At 38.8% G+C, this 24,182-nt stretch overlaps 1 pseudogene; it reads right to left on the reverse strand.

Annotated features, from left to right (window-relative positions):
- Positions 1-426: 426 nt before the first annotated feature.
- On the reverse strand, positions 427-20,149 carry LOC125255414 (annotated as a pseudogene).
- Positions 20,150-24,182: the final 4,033 nt, after the last annotated feature.

A 24,182-nucleotide genomic window follows, 5' to 3' on the forward strand; every position in this document is an offset into this window, starting at 1 on the left:
ATACTGGATAAAATATGAATATATCATTTGTTTGTTTGTTTTTTAAAGATGGTGCTGCACTTATAAAATATAAAATGAAACATCTAGCTGCTATATTTCTGAAAATGTGCTTCACTTTTTGCAAATTGTGATATATTGTTTTAATTGGAAATGAATTAAAATGTATTTTTCCTTTATAAAACAAATCTCTGGTTTGCGTCACTAAAATATGATCCAATTACACAAAGTAGTCTGACATTTTCAACTATTAAAAAGATGGTTAAAAATACCAACAGAATGGAATTGATGTCTTCATCTGTTCATGGACCAGATCATATTTCTATTTCTGAAAGTCTGTTATAGAAATAATTCCTTGAACAGCAACATAAGCATTTAATTTTTTTAGACAAGTTATTGAACTGAAAGGAATCGTAGAACAGGAATCATCCTTTTAATGTTTTGCATAATTTGAATAAACATGCATTTGTTATTACAGCATGTCCTCTTAAGTAAAATTAATGACTAACAGTGCATGGCAATTGTGAATGATTAATTGATTGAATAATTCATTAATTAAATAATTTTTGGTGCTTATAAGTAAACAAACAAAGGCTATATAGCATCTGTGACAAAACAATTAGAAACTCAAAATCAGTATATCGCCAGGGCCACATTCATTAAAATGGCATTAGACAATATGTATGTAAAATGTACATTTTTTTTTTGTGGTACTAAACTAAAAGTGTGTCAGGACACTCATCAGAGGAACAAGAAACACCATCAGAGAACCACACAAACAAGAAGCCTCAGATACCTTCACTTGGTCTGGAACCCACTTATCTGTGAACAGGGAATATAATGAAATGAAATGTAATGTATTCATGACAGAAATCATCAGTAATCTTCATTTACAAATGATTCAATTAAATGAAATGTTCACCTGTGTTCCCCCCAGACAACATCAGAGGACCCATGGATATGGAAGCACTGTCATGGAAGTCCAGAGACCTGCCCTCTCTCCGCTGGTGTCCAGAGTCACAGTCCTGATAGAGAAAAGAGCAAAATCAGCTGTGTGAATCCCTGTTAAATATCACTGAACAAACAAGAAACACAAAGGAGTGCAAAAAGTCTCCAGCAGAGGACAGCCAAAACAAATATTTTAGCAGCCTTGAGCATTAAACTGTACCACCATGGACGTTTAAAGTGATATTTCTCTGCTGATATTTAGATTAGTGTTTGATCAACAGGAGTTTTTCAATGTCAGATTCTTAAAACTAAAAAAAAAAAAAAAAGAAAATTCACATTTGGGTGGATGCAAGGATGGACGGATGGATATTAAGTACTCAAAACTCACCATTGAGCAACGATTGCTTGACAGAAGGCAAAGGTGAACAGCACAGTGCAGGTAAAGCTTAGTGGAGTTTGCAGTGAAGATTAACATCCTGAAGGAGAAACGGCTGGATGTCGAGACGCCGTTCTGCAGCAGCTTCAGTGTGTCGTCATTTGGATTGGGACACCTGAGGATATCAATAATGACAAATCAACAAATCAAATTCTTTTCTTTCTTTCCACTGTGCAAAAGTGGAATCTTGTGCTTTGGTCTTGAAATCCTGAGAGATAAGTTCCTCAGGCAATCCTAAAAAAGCCCTGCTTTACTCTGAAACGATGAGATCCCAGCGGAGGCTGTAATCAGGATCATTCACAGGTGTAGCCCAACACGTGTCCATCACCAGGGCAAACTGGCGGCTGTCGACCCCCTCAACACGAACTTCCACATGCATCTCCTGGTCGAACTCTGCATCCACTGCACCAGTGAAGGGCCGGATAAAGTCATCATCCTGATATGGAATCATCCGGACACGATATCTGCCTTCACCAGCGGGAAGAGTCTTGTGGACAATGCTGATGAAACAGTTAGATCCATGTTAAAATTAAATATAAAATTATATAAATTATATATATATATATATATATATATATATATATATATATACACTGCGTTCCAAATTATTATGCAAGTGACATATCAGTAAGATTTCAGTACAATAAACATTCAGATTTTAGTTTTTCTAAGAAAATGTTTGTTTGTTTATTTATCCATGTCTTTTTAGATAACTGGTATCAATCTCAGACAAAATAATTTGCCAGGTCTATGGAAACCCTACTTAGAGGTTGTTCCACATTATTAAGCAAGTCACAGTTCTCATGCAATATGGGGAGGAAGAAAGATCTTTCTGAAGATGAAAAGTATGAAATGGTGCAATGGTGTGCAAAAGGCATGAAAACATCTAATATTTTGTGAAACTGAATGGAGATTATCGAATTATCATAAGATTTGTGAGTGATTTAGAGCACAGCAGAACTCGGTCAGATAAAGGCTTATTAATGAAAGTTCCTGTCAAAAAAATGTATTGTATTAAAAGGGCAGCTATAAAAAAAGCCAGTGTTGAGCAGCAAACAGGTATTTGAAGCTTCTGGTGTCTCTGGAGTCTCGAGAAGCTCTCCATGCAGGCTGGCAGTTGTGCGTAAAGATGCATTTCAGACACCACTAACCAAACCTCACAAAGAGAAACATTTACAGTGGGTGTAGAAATACATTTTCAAACAGTTTTATTGCTGTGGTGTTTTTATGCAGCATGGGATAGTGCATAGTGCATTGTATTTCAGAAGGCACTATCCTCCTTTTTATACCATAGCTGAAAATGGCCAGTTATGAACTCCACATATCTTGTAAAAGTCATTTTAATACCCTCCATCTCACTTCCCAGTATTCCAGCCCAAATCATCACCCGTCAGCTCCTTGCTGACGTTGCAGTCTTGTTGGAACGTGGCGGCCATTCACCAACCATCCAGAAATCCATTCATTTAGACCATCCATTGTAGTACAGCATTAGTCAGTGAATAAAACTATTTAAAAATGAGTCTTCATGTATTTCTAAACCCACTGTAAATGTTTCTCTTTGTGAGGTTTGGTTAGTGGTGTCTGAAATGCATCTTTACGCACAACTGCCAGCCTGCATGGAGAGCTTCTTGAGACTCCAGAGACACCAGCAGCTTCAAATACCTGTTTGCTGCTCAACACTGGCTTTTTTATAGCTGCCCTTTTAATACCATCAATTTTTTTGACAGGAACTTTCATTAATAAGCCTTTATCTGACCGAGTTCTGCTGTGCTCTAAATCACTCACAAATCCTATGATAATTCGATAATCTCCATTCAGTTTCACACAATATTATTTGTTTTCATGCCTTTTGCACACCATTGCACCATTTCATACTTTTCATCTTCAGAAAGATCTTTCTTCCTCCCTATATTGCATGAGAACTGTGACTTGCTTAATAATGTGGAACAACCTCTAAGTAGGGTTTCCACAGACCTGGCAAATTATTTTGTCTGAGATTGATACCAGTTATCTAAAAAGACATGGATAAATAAACAAACAAACATTTTCTTAGAAAAACTAAAATCTGAATGTTTATTGTACAGAAATCTTACTGATTTGTCACTTGCATAATAATTTGGAACGCAGTGTATATTTTATATATATATATATATATATATATATATATATATATATATACATACAGGTCCTTCTCAAAAAATTAGCATATTGTGATAAATTTTCCATAATGTAATGATAAAAATTAAACTTTCATATATTTTAGATTCATTGCACACCAACTGAAATATTTCAGGTCTTTTATTGTTTTAATACTGATGATTTTGGCATACAGCTCATGAAAACCCAAAATTCCTATCTCAAAAAAATAGCATATTTCATCCGACCAATAAAAGAAAAGTGTTTTTAATACAAAAAAAGTCAACCTTCAAATAATTATGTTCAGTTATGCACTCAATACTTGGTCGGGAATCCTTTTGCAGAAATGACTGCTTCAATGCGGCGTGGCATGGAGGCAATCAGCCTGTGGCACTGCTGAGGTGTTATGGAGGCCCAGGATGCTTCGATAGCGGCCTTAAGCTCATCCAGAGTGTTGGGTCTTGCGTCTCTCAACTTTCTCTTCACAATATCCCACAGATTCTCTATGGGGTTCAGGTCAGGAGAGTTGGCAGGCCAATTGAGCACAGTAATACCATGGTCAGTAAACCATTTACCAGTGGTTTTGGCACTGTGAGCAGGTGCCAGGTCGTGCTGAAAAACGAAATCTTCATCTCCATAAAGCTTTTCAGCAGATGGAAGCATGAAGTGCTCCAAAATCTCCTGATAGCTAGCTGCATTGACCCTGCCCTTGATAAAACACAGTGGACCAACACCAGCAGCTGACATGGCACCCCAGACCATCACTGACTGTGGGTACTTGACACTGGACTTCAGGCATTTTGGCATTTCCTTCTCCCCAGTCTTCCTCCAGACTCTGGCACCTTGATTTCCGAATGACATGCAAAACTGAGCAACAGTCCAGTGCTGCTTCTCTGTAGCCCAGGTCAGGCGCTTCTGCCGCTGTTTCTGGTTCAAAAGTGGCTTGACCTGGGGAATGCGGCACCTGTAGCCCATTTCCTGCACACGCCTGTGCACGGTGGCTCTGGATGTTTCTACTCCAGACTCAGTCCACTGCTTCCGCAGGTCCCCCAAGGTCTGGAATCGGTCCTTCTCCACAATCTTCCTCAGGGTCCGGTCACCTCTTCTCGTTGTGCAGCATTTTTTGCCACACTTTTTCCTTCCCACAGACTTCCCACTGAGGTGCCTTGATACAGCACTCTGGGAACAGCCTATTCATTCAGAAATTTCTTTCTGTGTCTTACCCTCTCGCTTGAGGGTGTCAATGATGGCCTTCTGGACAGCAGTCAGGTCGGCAGTCTTACCCATGATTGTGGTTTTGAGTAATGAACCAGGCTGGGAGTTTTTAAAAGCCTCAGGAATCTTTTGCAGGTGTTTAGAGTTAATTAGTTGATTCAGATGATTAGGTTAATAGCTCGTTTAGAGAACCTTTTCATGATATGCTAATTTTTTGAGATAACAATAAAAGACCTGAAATATTTCAGTTGGTGTGCAATAAATCTAAAATATATGAAAGTTTAATTTTTATCATTACATTATGGAAAATAATGAACTTTTATCACAATATGCTAATTTTTTGAGAAGGACCTGTATATATATATATATATATATATATGGTAAAAAACTGTTTTAAGAGAATACAATATTAGAAAATATTACAATGCTACAAATGATAGTTTGCCAAAAAATTAAAATTCTGTCATCATTTACTCACCTGCGTGCCATTCTAAACTATGAAATTCTTTCTTTAATGCAACACAAAAGGGGGGACATTTTCAAAGTTCAAAAATAGTCTAAAGAACTAAACTAAAGTCATTAGAGTTGTGGTTTCATAAGAGTTGATCAGAAAAGTAGTGATGTCCGAATCATAAGCAATTTATTCTTTTGAGTCAGATCTTTTTAAGATTCGTTCACGAGTCTGACTGCTCTCCTTCTCAAGCTACTTACGCAAAGCTATGGCATAATTTCAAAAGACTTGTATCAACAGTGCATCCTTGCATCTTTTTTAATGCTTGAAAGTCTCTATGAGGACTAACTGCATTGAAAGGTTTATTTCTTCCATTGAACATATAAAGACATTAGGGTTTAAACAAGTTGAAGGTCAGAAAAAATGGTTTGGTTGAACTACTCCTTTAATAAAATGGTACAGCTGAAGTTAGAACTTGAATTTGACACTTACCTCTCCAGTGGGTTGATTTCCACATTCATGGAAAGTGTTTGTGTTTGAGGATAAACACAGCTGAAAGAAAGCTTCAGGATTTTCTCTCTGATGATGAGACCTTCTGACCTCGGTGTCCCCAGAATAAAGTTATCATAGATGAAGTGGGTGCCGTTTGCCTGTGGACAACAAATATAACATTTTGTAATTTAGCCTAAACTGAATTCAATGTATATAAGCTACACTTGAAAATACAAAAGCCACAAAAGTTGTATTAGACAAGTTAAATAATAGTGGAGAATGTGGGCACAAGCTCCAGTCTCTTTTATGGCATGGTGTTACATAGAGATTCTCCAGGTGGACAAATCAAACTCTTTTGGTTCTATCAGAGACTACAAATAATTTGATGTTGTATTTGAATATATTATACTTAGTTAAACCTACCACAAGATTTGTACCACAGATGTGTTCATCATTATCAAAATGGAATTCCACTCTGCCATTCCGGACCGTTCCTTTGCACCTGGGATCATTGAGGTGTAAGACATCAGCTGGAAAACCAGCCTCAAAGAGCTGACAGCGAGACACAGACATGGAGCCAGAGCTGCTTTCACAGGATTCTGAGACATCTGAGACAAAACAAAGAAGGAATTATTAATGACTGGAGAAAAAAAAAGTATATTTCTTATTTAATTGTGGAATGATACCAACCAAAAGAGTCAGAATGTGGTTGTGGTCTGTGATGGTCCTTTTTACATAAACAGCCATAAACACCATTTTTCATCCCACACCTTTCATCCTCAGAGCAGCTGAGCTCAGAACAGGCGTTTCCATCAACTAGAAGGATGAAATACAACACAAAGACAAAACGAGTCGTGTTAGTTTGGAATCCGGTTAAATACAACCCGAATTCCGGAAATGTTTGGATGTTTTTTAAATTTGAATAAAATTTAAAAAACTAAAAGACTTTCAAATCACATGAGCCAATATTTTATTTTTTGAAATATTTTTTTTAAAGGAGCCCTAGAATTAAAAATTGAATTTATCTTGGCATAGTTAAATAACTAGAGTTCAGTACATGGAAATGACACACAGTGAGTCTCAAACACCATTGTTTCCTCCTTCTTGTGTAAATCTCATTTGTTTAAAAGACCTCCGAAGAACAGGCGAATCTCAACATAACACGTAACAGTCGGGATCATTAATATGTATGACCCCAATATTTGCATATGCCAGCTCATGTTCAAGCCATTAGACAAGGGCAGGCAGTATTAACGTCTGGATCTGTGCACAGCTGAATCATCAGACTAGGTAAGCAAGCAAGAACAATAGCGAAAAATGGCAGATGGAGCAATAATAACTGACATGATCCATGATATCATGATATTTTTAGTGATATTTGTAAACTGTCATTCTAAATGTTTCGTTAGCATGTTTGCTAATGTACTGTTAAATGTGGTTAAAGTTACCATCGTTTATTACTATATTCACGGAGACAAGACTGTCGTTATTTTCATTATTAAACACTTGCAGTCTGTATAATTCATAAACACATCTTCATTCTTTATAAATCTCTCCAACAGTGTGTAATGTTAGCTTTAGCCACGGAGCACCATCAAACTCATTCAGAATCAAATGTAAACATCCAAATAAACACTGTACTTATGCGATTAGACATGCTGCATGACGAACACTTTGTAAAGATCCATTTTGAGGGTTATATGAGCTGTGTGAACTTTGTTTATGCTGTTCAAAGGTGCTAAAGAGGATCTTTTCGTCGACTGAGAAACCAAAGACTGTTACTGAGTTTTTGAAATGAGCGCATGCGTAAGAACAACTCCCCTCCTTCACAACTCATTTCGAGGGAACGCCTCCCAAAACTCGTGCACGAGTATTGGAACACGAGTGTTTGTTTACCACCGGCATTGTGACTGGCATCTGAACGCTCTGACCCTGAATGAAGAGACGATACCAGCCGTTCCAGCTGACCCCAGCATCACACATTATTTGAGAGAAATTTTGATTGTTGGTGGCTCTCCATGGATCATCCAGGACATAGTAATTGTAGCAGGGGTCAACAAATGGAGCTGTTGTCATGGAAATATTAGGGGAAAACATTTTGTTGAATGTTACATACTTGTCATATAGTTGTAGTAGTTGTGGTATGAATTTGTTATCCGTAGTGCTCTCTTTACTTGAGCTCCCTGTTAAAATTGTTTTAAGTAATTTTTTTATTTTCTTTAAACCAAATCAGCAACAAAAGTACACTATAAACTTATATAAATGTATGGAAGGTTATCAAATTCCTCTTTGACACCTTTACTTTTTTATCCCTGTACATACATGCTGTTAAGTAATTTCCTGCCTCTGATGGTTGAGACCTGTAAACCGTTTGGGAATATGAAAGATAATTCACAATTAATAAAGCTGCACTTGGGTTCAGTTTTTCACTTTTCATAACCTTTATAACCTTTTAATATCTTTATCTGTTCTCTCAGATTTATTTTCATAGTTTAAAAAACACATTCTCTGTTCACGTTATTATAATGCAGCAATAGGATTCAGTCAAGTGTCATGCATAAGATGAGTCTTTATGCAATTGTTGTTCTTTCCTTCTCATAACATATTTACTTATCATTAATGGAGAAATTATTTTTGCTTTGACTTTTTCTAAAGTGTTCTGTAATGTTCAAACAAACAAACAAAAGATGCTTGTGAGGGTTTATAAAGGAGTCAAGACAATACTTTACCAGTGGTTGTGACTGATGGAGTAATGGATTCTATGGATGGGATTGTCTCTGTTGTAGACGCTGATGAGATGGACTGACTTGATGCTTCTGGTATTAGGAACATTTTATATCAACTTCAATAACTTTTAAACAAAATCCAGACGAATAAATGACTAAAGTACAGATAGGTAAATGCTCACCTTCCCAGTAAGTTCCGCAAGATAATGGCTTGACAAACTCATAAACATAGTAATTTCCTGGACAGGCTTTGACTCTTATAGGGTGGGATGTGTAAGAACAGCAGCCACTCCATAAGGAGAGACAGACCTGACGAGTGACCACTCCATCTTCCAGCTGTGGGTGAGATCCATTGAGCCACAGTGGGTAATATGTGACATACATGCCTTGATTAACACATGATTCTACCATCTGAGCATTTTGACCATTGTAGAACAGCCTGTACCAGCCATTCCACTCCACATAAGAATCACACATGCCAACGTAGTTATTATAGTAAGAGTTGTCAGTGGCTCTCCAAGGCTCATCCAGACTGGTATAGTTGTAGCAGGGGTCGACACTTGGGGTAAAGAAAGGCTCTATTAAGGAAAAAGTAGAAAGAGAGCATTATATACTGCAGATTAAATATATTAATATATATTTATATAAGAAAACAATATGAATACAAATCAATACAATTCATGATAATCATGTCAAATATAAAAAGGAATTAATGTACCTGCACAATATACAGGAGCTGGGATTGAAAGAGTTGGTCTGGTAAATTCGTAGACGTAATAATTTCCAGGACAAGCTTTGACTTGGATTGGGTCGGATCTGTAGTGACTGCACTGATCATTACGGGAGCCGTAAATTTGACGAGTAACAACTCCATCTTCTAGCCGAGGATGAGAGTCACCAAGCCACAGAGCACTAAAACCTCCACATGTCATGTAAGACATACACCATTCAGGCATCTGAGCACTTGATCCATTGATGAAGAGTCGATACCAGCCATCCCATTCTACACGAGTGTCATCATGTGCAGATACGTATCCAAACATAGACCAGTAATTGAGTGTGCTTCTCCAGTGGTTGTCGAGTATGTTGTAGTTATTGCACGGGTCATAATCTGTTTTAGTGAGAGATCAAAACAAGCCATTTATACTGTACATGACATGACTGTGTACTCTAATATACTAATTGAGTACTAATTGTGATGCTACAAGATAGCCATTTCAAAATATCCCATTTTAAAAGCAGAATAATGAGGAGAAATGAGGAGAACAATAGAAGCCGTTAAAGGGTTAGTTACATTTACATTTTACATTTACATTTATTCATTTGGCAGACGCTTTTATCCAAAGCGACTTACAAGTGAGGAATACAACAAGCGAGTCGTCATGACGAGGCAAATAGACAAGAAGTGCTCATAATACAAGTTATAGGCAGTGCTCAGAGTATCCTAAGCTACAATAGAGAGGAAGTGAAAGGATAGGTATAAAATTTTATTTATTTTTTTTTATTTTTTTTTTAAGATGAGGTTAAGTGAGAGATGGGTTTTCAGCTGTCTTTTGAATATTGACAGGGATTCCGCATTCCGGATGAAGGCAGGAAGATCATTCCACCAGCAAGGGACAGTGAATGAGAATGTTCTGGAAAGTGATTTCGTGCCTCTCTGTGATGGTACCACAAGCCTTCGCTCCTTTAATGAGCGCAGGTTTCTGGTAGGAGTGTAGACTCGTAAGAGTGAGTGGAAGTAGGAGGGTACTGAGCCTGTGGTGGATCTGTAAGCAAGCGTCAACGCCTTGAATTTGATGCGAGCAGCAAGTGGTAGCCAGTGAAGAGAGATGAAGAGAGGCGTGACGTGGGCTCTTTTGGGCTCGTTGAAGACGAGACGTGCTGCTGCGTTCTGAATCATTTGTAGAGGCTTGATTGTGCATGATGGCAGTCCAGCCAGAAGAGCATTGCAGTAATCAAGCCTAGAAATGACCAGAGCCTGGACCAGAAGTTGTGTTGCATGTTCTGTTAGAAAGGGCCTGATTTTCCTGATGTTGTAAAGTGCAAATCTGCATGACCGAGCTGTCTTTGCAATGTGGTCTTTGAAGGTCAGTTGATCATCAAGGATTACTCCAAGATTTCTGGCCGAATTTGATGGGGTAATTGAGGATGTGCCTAGCTGGATGCTGAAGTCGTGATTTAGAGTCGGATTGGCAAGGAAGACGAGAAGCTCAGTCTTAGCCAGGTTGAGCTGTAGATGATGTTCTTTCATCCATGCCGAGATGTCCGCCAGACAGCTTGAGATTCGTGCAGCTACTGTGGGATCATCTGGTTGGAATGAAAGGAAGAGTTGTGTGTCATCAGCATAGCAATGGTAGGAGAAACCATGTGCCTGAATGATGGGACCAAGTGATGTAGTGTAAATGGAGAAGAGGAGGGGTCCAAGAACTGAACCCTGAGGAACACCCGTGGTCAGTTGATGAGCTTTGGATACCTCCCCTCTCCAGGCAACCCTGAAAGACCTTCCTGTGAGATAGGATTCAAACCAGAGAAGTGGAGTACCTGTGATGCCCAGTGACGAGAGGGTGGACAGGAGGATCTGATGATTCACCGTGTCAAAGGCAGCAGATAGATCGAGCAGAATGAGAACTGATGATTTGGAATTAGCTTTTGCAATCCGCAGGGATTCAGTGACTGACAGCAGTGCAGTCTCAGTCGAGTGGCCACTCTTGAAACCAGATTGATTGACATCCAATTGGTTGCTCTGTGAGAGGAAAGATGACACCTGGTTGAAAACAACTCGTTCAAGTGTTTTTCCTATGAATGGTAGGAGAGAAACAGGTCTGTAGCTGTCTACAAGAGACGTGTTTAATGTGGGTTTCTTAAGCAGTGGGGTTACCCGAGCCTGCTTGAATGTGTTAGGGAAAGTGCCAGTGTGGAGAGATGTGTTGATAATGTGTGTAAGTGCTGGTAAAAGTGTGGGAGCAATGGCTTGTAGAAGGTGTGAAGGGATGGGATCTAGAGGGCAGGTGGTGGGATGATTGGAGAGGAGAAGTTTGGATACTTCTGTCTCAGTGAGGGGGGAGAATGAAGAGAGGAGGTGTGTGGCTGTGTGTGTGGTTGGTCTGTGTTCCTGTGTGTGTGGAGCGGAGAACTGACTGCTGATGGTAGATGTTTTGTCAGTGAAAAATGTAGCAAAATTATCAGCAGTAAGGGATGAGGTGGGTGGTGGTGGAGGGGGACAGAGGAGAGAGTTGAATGTTTTGAAAAGTGTACGTGTGTTTGAAGCGCTGTTGATTTTGTTGTGGAAATAGGAGGATTTAGCGGCATGAATTTTAGCAGAAAAGGATGAGAGCAGAGACTGACAGCTACATAGGTCAAATTGGTCTTTTGATTTGTGCCACTTCCTCTCTGCAGCCCTGAGTTTGGTCCGATGTTCACGAAGAACATCAGATAACCAGGGATTAGAGGGAGTGGCACGTGCAGGCCTGGATGACAGAGGACAGATACTATCTAGAGAAGAAGTTAATGTGGAACATAAAGTGTCTGTTGCTGTATTCACATCCAGAGATGAGAATTGTGAGGGTGAGGGAAGGGAGGATGACACGACAGAGGAAAGATGAGAAGAAGAAAGAGAGCGCAGGTTTCGTCTGAAGGTAACTGGTAGCGGGGTTGGTGGTGAACAAATGGGGAGTTGAAGATTAAAAGTAATGAAAAAATGATCAGAAAAGTGCAGAGGTTTTACCAGAATGTTGTCTGTGATGCAGTTGCGTGTGTAAATGAGATCAAGCTGGTTGCCAGATTTGTGTGTACTCGTGGTGATGAGCCAATTAAGATCAAATGAGGCTAGAAGAGAGTGGAAGTCTGAAGCATAAGGCTTCTCTAGATGAATGTTGAAATCGCCAAAAACTACAAGTGGGCTACCATCCTCTGGGAATGAGGACAGCAGCATGTCCAATTCCTCTACAAAGGTACCCAGTTGGCCTGGGGGGCGATAAATTAGTACGATATGAATTTTGACAGGAATTGAGATTGTAATAGCATGAAACTCAAATGAATTGTAGTTGCACAGAGAGGAATGAGTCGAGTATTTCCAATTGTCAGAAATGAGAAGACCTGTGCCCCCACCCCTCCCAGACTGGCGAGGGGTATGAGAGAAAGTGAAGGTGTTAGAGAGAGCAGCAGGGGTTGCTGAGTCCTCTGGACGAATCCAGGTCTCAGTCAAGCCCAAGATATTTAGAGAAGAATTAGTAGCAAAGGCTGGAATGAAGTCAGCTTTGTTAACTGCTGACTGACAATTCCATAGACCCACAGAGACAGAGAGAGGAATGTTAGTATTAGAAGAGGAGTAAATAGGGCGCAGGTTAGAAACATTGCGCTGCCTTTTACGTGGGTTAGTGGAGCGTTGCCGAGAGACAACAGGAATGAGTTGAAAGCACATGCTGAGGAAGAAGGAAAAGTGTGAAAGGAGGGAAGAAACTTAAGTGCCTACCGGTTTCGTTGCTCGGTGGAGTCGCGCAGGTAGAGTCGCAGGTCTTTACCCGAGTCGGTCTTCACACGAGGAGGCTGAACGCTCCCGCTGACGCTTCCGCGACAGCGCGCACACACAATTAATATACTGCTTATTAACACGTGATTGAAACGAGCTAGGCCCGCCTTGCAAATCAGCACTGCAAAAGCCTAAACCCGTGAATGGCTGAAAACCGAAACTAACTAAAGCTTAAGTGCGGGCAATAACACCAATAAAGTCTGCAAACGCGGCGGCTGTTATTCTAAACAAGTACAATTAAAATACAATTATAGTCGAGGTAGGAAATAGGACAAACACAGATACGAATTAAATCCTTCCTAGCAGCAAATAATAAACGAAGCAACTGACCCAGAACAGATATTAAGAAAAACACTTACGCGCTCTTGCGTCCGTCACCACTGCCAGCTCGCTAGTCACTGCCAGCTCGCTAGTTCACCCAGAAAAGATATTTCTGTTATTAATTACTCACCCTCATGTCGTTTGGAACGACATGAAGTTGAGTAATTAATGACAGAAATTTCATTTTTGGGTGAACTAACCCTATAAACCAGGGGTGCCCAACCCTGTTCCTGGAGATCTACCTTCCTGCAGAGTTCAGCTCCAGCCCTTCTCAACACACGTGTCTGTAATAGAGTACCACAGGGATGACGCGTTTTTTTAGGCCAACCCGGAAGTTAGCAGCGCACGGGTTCCCTCGGTTGAAAGCCTATGCATTTTTCCCATAGACTTTTGGAAAATCGCAGAAAATAAGCTCTGTGTTTAACAAAGGGTTATGACACTTAAACGTTTTGTCTATCAAGATAATCTTTACAAGTTAAAACAACATAAATACATTTTGAAGCCTAAATAAAGTGGTCAGATATAAAAAGCTAACAGTAGGCTATAAACGGACTACAGCACACCATGGTCGCGGATCAACGTCGTCACCACCAAGCTTCTTCGAACTGTATTTAAAAAACAACGTTATTTAAAAACATGTTCGCTGATTATGATCTGTGCTGTATATGAATACTTATACACTTTTTCATGAGAAATGCAGTCCAAATGTCCTGTTTATCATGATGACGTCTAAAGTCCCCACCAAAGGAAGTAGTCCCTTTTAGCAATTTGTTAGCAACCGCCGTTTTTAAGACACAGTAAAGGTTTAAAAAAAATCACAAGCGGGTTATAACTGGTGTGTTTTATGTCATAGATCAAAACGTGAAAATATTTAGAGGCTTTGTTAACCTCAGACCTTATTTCAGGCGATTTAGCAAAAACCCATTCAAAAAACCCATAGACTTTACGGCGTTGGAACCGGAAGCCCTAAAATGCTAACTTGCTTCCGGGTTTTGCCTACAAAAATGCGTCCTCCCTGAGGTACTCTATTGGGGGTATGCATCGACGTCACATTCCCACCGGAATGCACTTCCTCAGCTGGACTGAGTGGCAAAAGAACCTGACTGGATTTAATAGGGGAAACTGCAAAAACGCAAGTAAAACAAACGATTACACTAAAGTTTGGGCTCGAAAGTGTTCCTTATGACATGTCAAAGAAACCTAATCCATGGATACTGACATGCAGCCAGGAGTTGTGTTTACGGACATTTATATGTGCCTGATTTCGACGCCAGAAATGGTGGTCCGATGGTGAGCCTGAAGTGGTGGTCCGATATCTGGAAATCTGATCTTACTATCCCCAAGTCAGGTTGAGTTAGGTAGGTCATTCCACCAATAGGGAACAGTTAAGGTTAAGGTCTGTGAAAGTGATTTTGTGCATATTTGGGATGGCACCATAAGGTGCCGTTCACTTGCAGAACACACGCTTTTAGGGGGGCACATAAGTCTGAAGTATTGAGTAATGGTACAGGGGTGTAGAGCCAGTGGTTAGTCTATAAGAAAACATCAGTGCCTTGAATTTGATGCAAGCAGATATTGGCAACCAGTGAAAATTGATGAAGAGAGGTGTGACAAGCGCTCTGTAAATAATGTATACAACTTACTGCTGGATCCAGTGATTATTCCTGGACTCACTGTGGAAACCGCCTGTGAAATGGTGCTGACATCTTAAAAAAAGGAAGGAAATTAAGCCATGACTGATATCATTTTAAAATGCTTGAAATACTTTGTTGAAAAGTGGAAAAAGCATGATACCTGTGCAGTATCCTGAACACCAGAATAGTGGATTCACAAGTTCATAGACATAGTAATTGCCTGGACACGCTTTCACTCTGATGGGTTTTGTCTTGTAATTACAGCAGCCTCTCCAAGACACTCCACAGACCTCCCTGATCACCACTCCATCCTCTATCTGAGGGTGAGGATCACTGAGCTACAGACTGATTGCCACGTTACAGGTGTTTGAACTAACACAGGTCTCTGACATCTGGATGTTCATTCCATTGTAGAAAAGCCGGTACCAGCCATTCCAGGAGAAAGAGTTATCACAAATGCTATCTCCACTTTCATTGTTGGCTCTCCAGGGACGATCCAGAGACTCATAGTTGTAGCAGGGATCACTGCTGATGCTTTGGAAAGCAACTGACATGGACAAAATAGATCTTAGTTAAATACTTGCATGAAAGATTTAATCAATTAGATCAGCTAATTAGCCCTGCATATGGCCCGATATTCTGGGATAGGTTCTAGCATTCCTGTGGCCTCATATAGGAGAATATATATATATATCAGCATTTAATAGTTGAGTTTACTGGTAAGCCAGCTAATTTATTTCAAAATTATCAGAAGAATGAACAAACTCACTTATTGGTCTGATGGTAAAGCATCTCCATCTTCAATGACAATTCTAACCAGAGGTGTGCAGTCAGATTCAAAATGGGGCAAGTATGGGTCTTCACATTCATTCCCAGCAACAAAGGGGTAACACAATTTACAAAAAAACAAAACAAAAAAACTCACACTGGGCCTTAATGTGACATTCATTATTTCCTTAAAGCTTATTGTCAGCTCTGAAGCAGCTAAAAGCTATGCATCTGGTTCAGTTAGTTCTGTTAGATTGTTATTTTGATGTTCATTTCATTCCTGTTTTTGAGAGGTATTAACATTAAGTGACATGGCATCTGACGCACAGAAGCCAATGATACGTCGCTATGCTTACTGGCACATCTGGTGGCACATCACAGATGAGCTGAGCAGCTATACTGACGTAATAGTGACAGAATCATAAATAAAAAGCCTATTTGGTGATATTTTAAACTAAACAATTAAATGTTGATGTCACGGTGTGTGGCTGATATGAAGCGCACATAGGGCTGGGGGATATATCGCATGCAATTGTCACACACATTTCGTCAGCAAAGCCGGTTGATAAGCCATGCAATATCGCGTTCATTATCGAAGTCGATATCTGCGATAATGAACGCGATATTTGCGTGGCTTATCAGTGAACTACGGTTCTGTCTATTAAATGCCGCTCCATTTGAAAGCAGGTGATGGCGATTTAGCGGTAATCAGGGAACAGGCTTTACTGACGAAATGCGCGTGACAATGGCATGCGATATATCCCCCAGCCCTAAGCGCACAACGAAGGAAATCTTCAAAGAGAACTTTTAATTCATTAAACAACATAAACAGGAGAATAGCTAGAAGAAATTGCCAACCAAAAAACACCATGAACATACAGCAACGGAAGACAAGGGACTAACTGAAACAGAGGGCTTAAATACAAGGAGAAAATGTTAAATAAGACTAATTAACTAAACACAGCTGGTAAACAATAATCATAATTAAGGTGACCATGACAAATAAGGAGTGGTGGGAAACTGAACAAAGGAACCAATGAAAATCAAACACAGTTCAAAATAAACAGACATGTGACAGACTGTAAAAAAATGTTGCTGCCTTACATTTTTAAATAGTCTACAATAAATTTGGTTGTTTAAGTCATTTCAACTTACATTACATTAAACTGCCTTTTAAAAAAAATGGGTTGAATCTTGTATAACAAAAAACTGCTCAACTTATTTTGATGAGTAAAAATTAAACGTGGTCGTAACTTATTGATTTTTCAAACACCACCCTTAGATGTTCCTCAATTGTCTTAAGTTTTGGTTTATCTTGCATTGACCAGTGTACACTTACTTATACTGTAGCATCTTGCAAAAATAAAGGTTTACAGTAACAGATGTGACTGTTAATGCGGTATTCGTACCCAGGTGAAAAAAGTATTGAAAAAGTATGAAAAAATTTTAAATTTCATGGCATCAACACATCTCAAAAAAGTTGGGACAAGGCCATGTTTACCACTGTGTGGGATCCCCTCTTCTTTTTATAACAGTCTGCAAACGTCTGGGGACTGAGGAGACAAGTTGCTCAAGTTTAGGAATAGGAATGTTGTCCCATTCTTGTCTAATACAGGCTTCTAGTTTCTCAACTGTCTTAGGTCTTCTTTGTCGCATCTTCCTCTTTATGATGCGGCAAATGTTTTCTATGGGTGAAAGACTTGGACTGCAGGCTGGCCATTTCAGTACCTGGATCCTTCTTCTACGCAGCCATGATGTTGTAATTGATGCAGTATGTGGTCTGGCATTGTCATGTTGGAAAATGCAAGGTCTTCCCTGAAAGAGACGACATCTGGATGGGAGCATATGTTGTTCTACAACTTGGAAATACCTTTCAGCATTGATGGTGCCTTTCCAGACGTGTAAGCTGTCCATGCCACACGCACTCATGCAACCCCATACCATCAGAGATGCAGGCTTCTGAACTGAGCGCTGATAACAACTTGGGTTTGTCCTTGTCCTCTTTAGTCCAGATGACATGGCGTCCCAGTTTTCCAAAAGAACTTCAAATTTTGATTCGTCTGACCACAGAACAGTTTTCCACTTTGCCACAGTCCATTTTAAATGAGCCTTGGCCCAGAGAAAACGCCTGCGCTTCTGGATCATGTTTAGATATGGCTTCTTTTTTGACCTATAGAGTTTTAGCCGGCAACGGCGAATGGCACGGTGGATTGTGTTCACTGACAATGTTTTCTGGAAGTATTCCTGAGCCCATGTTGTGATTTCCATTACAGTAGCATTCCTGTATGTGATGCAGTGCCGTCTAAGGGCCGAAGATCAGGGGCATCCAGTATGGTTTTCCGGCCTTGACCCTTACGCACAGAGATTGTTCCAGATTCTCTGAATCTTTGGATGATATTATGCACTGTAGATGATGATAACTTCAAACTCTTTGCAATTTTTCTCTGAGAAACTCCTTTCTGATATTGCTCCACTATTTTTGGCCGCAGCATTGGGGGAATTGGTGATCCTCTGCCCATCTTGACTTCTGAGAGACACTGCCACTCTGAGAGGCTCTTTTTATACCCAATCATGTTGCCAATTGACCTAATAAGTTGCAAATTGGTCCTCCAGCTGTTCCTTATATGTACATTTAACTTTTCCAGCCTCTTATTGCTACCTGTCCCAACTTTTTTGGAATGTGTAGCTCTCATGAAATCCAAAATGAGCCAATATTTGGCATGACATTTCAAAATGTCTCACTTTCAACATTTGATATGTTATCTATATTCTTTTGTGAATAAAATATAAGTTTATGAGATTTGTAAATTTATGCATTCCTTTTTTATTCACAATTTGTACAGTGTCCCAACTTTTTTGGAATCGGGTTTGTATTTGGAGACAGTTAATCATTATAGTTAATACAGTTATCATTAGTTACCTTAAAGTTCCCGTTCTTCGTGATCCCATGTTTCAAACTTTAGTTAGTGTGTAATGTTGTTGTTTGAGTATAAATAAAATCTGTAAAATTTTAAAGCTCAAAGTTCAATGCCAAGCGAGATATTTTATTTAACAGAAGTCGCCTACATCGAACGGCCAGTTTGGACTACATCCCTCTACTTCCTTATTTAATGACGTCACTAAAACAGTTTTTTGACTAACCTCCGCCCACAGGAATACAAAAAAAGGGGGCGTGGTCTTGTTGCGCTCCCACGGAGAAGAGCAAGAGTTGCGTTTGTAGATTGTGTTTGTCGCCATGTCGTCGAAACGCTGTTATTTTCATCCGCAGTCCAATCACCTTTGTTTGGCCTTCCCAGGGACGCTGTACTTAGAGATCAATGGTTACAATTTATGTTTAACTCGGTTCCCGAAAATTATAATCCACATGTAAAACTGTGTCGAATGTAAAGCTGCTGTCGAATCACAACACAGGAACCGCTGGCACAATCAGAACTCGTTACGTATTTCTGAAGGAGGGACTTCATAGAACAAGGAAGTCATCAGCCCGTTTTTATGACAGTGGAAACAGCGGTATACAGATAAGTAAATTATGTGAAAAATACTGTGTTTTTTTACACGCGAAACATGAACACATGTTATATTGCACACTATAAACACAATCAAAGCTTCAAAAAAACACGAAAAACGGGACCTTTAATAGTTATGTCTTTGTGTGAATGGACCTTTAAAAATTTTTAATTTTACCTGCACAATATGTAGGTCTTGAGGCTGATATGTTGGGTTTGACAAATTCATAGACGTAATAATCTCCTGAGCAGGCTTTGACTTGGATGGACGTGGATCTGTAGTTGCCACACTGGTTGGACGATGACTGTTTTCCCAGGACTTCACGGGTCACCACTCCATCCTCAAGTGTAGGATGAGAACCGTTGAGATGCAGTGCAGTTTCACCACCACATCTCACATCACTCAAACACCACTCAGACATCTGGGCACTTTCTCCATTCAAATACAGCCGATACCAGCCACTCCATTCAACAAGGGTGTCATCGTATTCATAGTGATGTGGGCCTTGCCGTATGTCTCTCCAGGATTCATCAAGAGTGTGATAATCATAGCATGGATCAGAGATGGACTTTGTAAGTTCTGAAAGAATAAGGACAAACAAAAAATAGACAATCCTGTGATGATACATACGCATTCACTGCACTGCAAAAAGTGATTTTCTTCCTCAGTATTTTCCTTATTCTTGTTAGGTTGTAGATTATATCAGCATTAGGCTTGTTAGTAGCACTTGTTTGTATTTGTACAGCAAGTACTTGTTTTCTAAAAATACTGGTGGCTTGTCAGGAGAGGCAAGGGAGCCTTCACAAAACTGTAAGTTGAAAATGAAAGAAAGCAATTAATTATAAAAAAAAACCAAAAAAAAAAAAAAAACAGGTTCTTCATTTAATTTCATGTTCCAAAATGTGTATGTCTTGTTTGTAATTTCACCACTACATAAAATATTACTGAAGTCGGAAGCAACGCTACTCTTCCCCGAACGTGCTGATCTGCCCATATCATTACAATTGTTAGAAAACTGTGCTAAGGTGAATCTGAGGGATAGAGAAGGGAAGGCAAAATCCATAGCTGGAGACTTTTGACTCCATTGGTAAAAAAAATAAAAATAAATACAACTTAGCCAATCACCTTTGAGTATTCCACTTTCAGCAATTAGAGTGAGGAAAAATACATCAGAGGTTAGCCTCCATTGGTATTTAAACTATAAATTATAAATTATTTTAAGAAAGTACCCATGCCTAAGTTGAATATTTAAGTGAAAATGAAAAGTGAAAATGACATGTAACACACACACACACACACACACACAGAGCATTTGGCAGTGCTGTGGCACTCGGGGAGCGATCGCGGATTAGGTGCCTTGCTCAAGGGCACCTCAGTCATTTACTGCTGTCGTTACCAGTCTGACTTTCTAACAATTAGGCCACGACTGACCCCTATATACAGTAAGCTACAGAAATCACCTTCACTAAATGACTGAATGTGCTCTTTTAACACAGACATTATAAAGAACAGAAGGATGGATTTTGCTGTAAAATCCATTTTAAAGCAGTTAAGCAAAAACAAAAAAAGAAAAGAAAGATTGCTACAATTTAGTGTGCCTCCACTATTTTAAAACCCACCAGCCGCCACTGTATACTAAAGCACTAAAGTGGTTTTCAATAAAAGCTTCTACGTGAATCTTAAAAGTAAATGCTTCTTGATAAACTGAAAATAAGGAATTATTTTACCAGTTAGGCAATTGCTGGGAAACAATGTAATTTGCTTAAAAATGTGACTATATCTGTCACATCTACTAACATCTCTCTTTTCGGTCTCACTCTCTAGTTGTATTTCAGGTCCTGGGCGTTACTTTTCTGCTGTCAATCATAGATCATCACACCTGTTACTCCGCCCATTTCACCTGTTCATCCATTACCATCTCATTATTTTCCTGCATATATTCATGGGCTGCAGTTCTCAAAGCATTGTAAGCCTAAGTAAGTATTAGAGACCATTGTTTGTTGACAATGTTTTTTTTTTTTACAATCTATTATGCTTACGACACACAACTCTGCTTTTCTTCATGGTTCAGATCGTTCCAGCCTTACTAGTTTGTTCCTGTTTTTTTCTTGCCTGATTTTGACTTTAAGTTATTTCTTTTAAAGTCCTTAATTATCCCTGACATTTGAGTCTGTATTATTTTTGTTTGTTTTCGAGAATGGTTAAATGACAGTAAAAATAATTGACAATCACATTCCTTGAAATTATGTAGCCTAATAGATCACAGTTCAAATGCTTCATATTATAATTATTATAGCCTAATAAGGAATTGAAGGAATTTTTTTTATTAGAATTTCTTAGTCAAGAATGGCAGCATTAGCTAAAGGTACAAGGCATGATGTGACCACATCTGTGTGTATTAGGGCTGTGAATCTTTAGGTAGACAGCGATTCAATTCGATTCACGATTCATAGGTGTTCGATTCGATTCAAGAACGATTTTTGCAAATTCAGAAAGTTCGATTCAATTCGAGACAATTCACATTAAAATTTGATGTGATTCGATTAATTCAATTCGATTCTGCATTTTAATATGCATTTACAGGGATATTGAAATGCTTCCCTCAACGTGTCTTAGTCAGGGTGTGAATTACACAGCGGCCTTCAGGGGGTCAGAGAGTGAGGGCAAAAACAACCAAACAAACAAAAAAACCTTTTGTCCACTGTTAATGTTAGTTCATGTTAGTTCTCAATGATGCTACATAACTTTATGTACATAATGTACATAAGCCAAAACTTTAAAAGGGCTTTAAAAGTATTTTTAGGCCTAGTTCATGTTAAATATAGTGGAGGATAGCGTTAAAGGCTACACAACCTTATTAAACTGTTCCAGGTGCATTAAAAATACTAATGCTTACTTCGAGACTATCATGCACTTTCCCAACTAATCCTAAACTAACTTTTCTTCACGGAATAGTTATAAAAGCCCTCTTTGTTCTCTTTATATGGAACATTTTCCTTATGGTGATTCTGAAAGAAAACGCGCTGGGTTTCTACTGTTGCTATAGTAACGAACGCAACTTTAACGCGCATCTGATTGATAAACTGCGCGCTCTTATGTCAGTGTTGTTAATGGTGTAGTTATTTCAGCAGTTTCCTCGCACATTCAGTTTAATGACGTTGTTCATAATTTCATGTATCATTCATTGAACTGTGCGTATGCATTTAGACACTTACATTATGTGTTTGCTCCGTCCATGCAATAAATGCGCGCCTAGAAACTGCTCAGTTAATGTCAATGAACCATTTCCGACTTTTCCACGCAATAAAAGCATTTTATTTCATCAGTAGTGACCGCGCAATGACTTGGCAGCTTTATCAATGGCTTGAGCAGTTTGACTCAGGACTATTGCTGTCTTAATAGAGAACTGTCATATGCTCATGTGAACAGCAGTGGCCGTCCTGAGGAGAGCTCAAACGTGGGCTACGGACTGAGCGCGAGCGCAATCCAGTGAGAGGCGGTAAAGTGCAGCCGCGCGTATCTGTGAATGAGAGCTGTGAGGGCGCGAATGGTGGCGCACAACGTCTCCATCAATCCGCGCATGTAGTAATTTAATGTTTATATATTTTAAAGCACTGAATCACTATGGAATCGCGATTAATCCGATTATTTGCATTTTACATCGATTATCGACCGAAATGAACGATTCACGATTCAAAAAACATGTTTCAAGATCGATGCATATGCATCGTCAGGATTTGTAATCGATGCATCGAGAAAGCGAGTGAATCGTTACACCCCTAGTGTGTACAAGACTAGGTCTCTGCGGAACAAAAGAGGGGCGTCTCCCCATTTTGAGGTGTTTTCTAACTGAGAGAGGTGTTTATAACGATCCAACCAAAAAAGTACGGAAGCCGGGATATGCGTTTTTTTAAGTACGAAAGGCCATTAATTTATTTTTTTTCTTGTTTTCTTATGATTACAACTACTTTTTTAATGTTTAGAGATAATGAAAAATAAATAAAATATTGCTGCATGCTTGACTTCCATAACAGGGAAACTATGCGTACTATATAAACTATAGATATATGGAAACATTTGGTAACACTTTAGAATAATGGTCATTAGTTAACATTAGTTAACTACATTAGTTAACATGACCTAATAATGAACTGCACTTATAAAGCATTTATTAATCTTTGTTAATGTTAATTTCAACATTTACTAATACATTATTAAAATCTTGTTAACATTAGTTAATGCACCGTGAACTAACATGAACAAACCATGAACAGCTGTATTTTTATTAACTAACGTTAACAAAAATGAACAAATACAGTAACAAATGAACTGCTCATGGTTAGTTCATGTTAGTTAATACATTAAGTAATGTTAACTAATGACCATTATTCTAAAGTGTTACCAAACATTTTACTATAATTCATTTATTTATTTTGAAGAGTATGAACTATTTTACAGGACCTGTAGCTTATAGCTCGAGAGGGCGAAATATATAATTTATGCAAATTTTATTAGCCTACTCCGTTTTTTTAGTGCTAGTTATTTATTTATTTTATTATTACTATTTTGCATAAACTAGCCTACGAATTATAATGACACGGGATGTAATTTTGTCACAATGGCTATATATTTTACATAGACAAATGGTCATTTGTCTGAACTTATCCAATCGGCGTCATTTGGTTGGACATGGGGTGTAAAAATACTACAGTAATTGATAGTAAATAGTGTTTTTGAACCAGTAAATTGTAGTATACTGTATATTATAGTATTTATAACACTTTGTTAATGAATGCTACAGCATAGGCTGTAGACAGTACTTTAGTTTTTACTACAGTTAACTGCGTGTATTGTAGTATAATATAGTTTAAAGAAGACTTAGTACAGTAACGTAATTTGTTTATATTACTATAGTTGTCATATTACCACAGCAATAGCCTATAGAATTACCACAACAAATTAATTCAAGTATGGTTCAAAAACACTATAGTATTTACTATAAATTACTACGGTATTTTTTCAC

This window comes from Megalobrama amblycephala, linkage group LG20 (genome assembly GCF_018812025.1).
Source record: "Megalobrama amblycephala isolate DHTTF-2021 linkage group LG20, ASM1881202v1, whole genome shotgun sequence".
Taxonomy (NCBI): Eukaryota; Metazoa; Chordata; class Actinopteri; order Cypriniformes; family Xenocyprididae; genus Megalobrama; species Megalobrama amblycephala.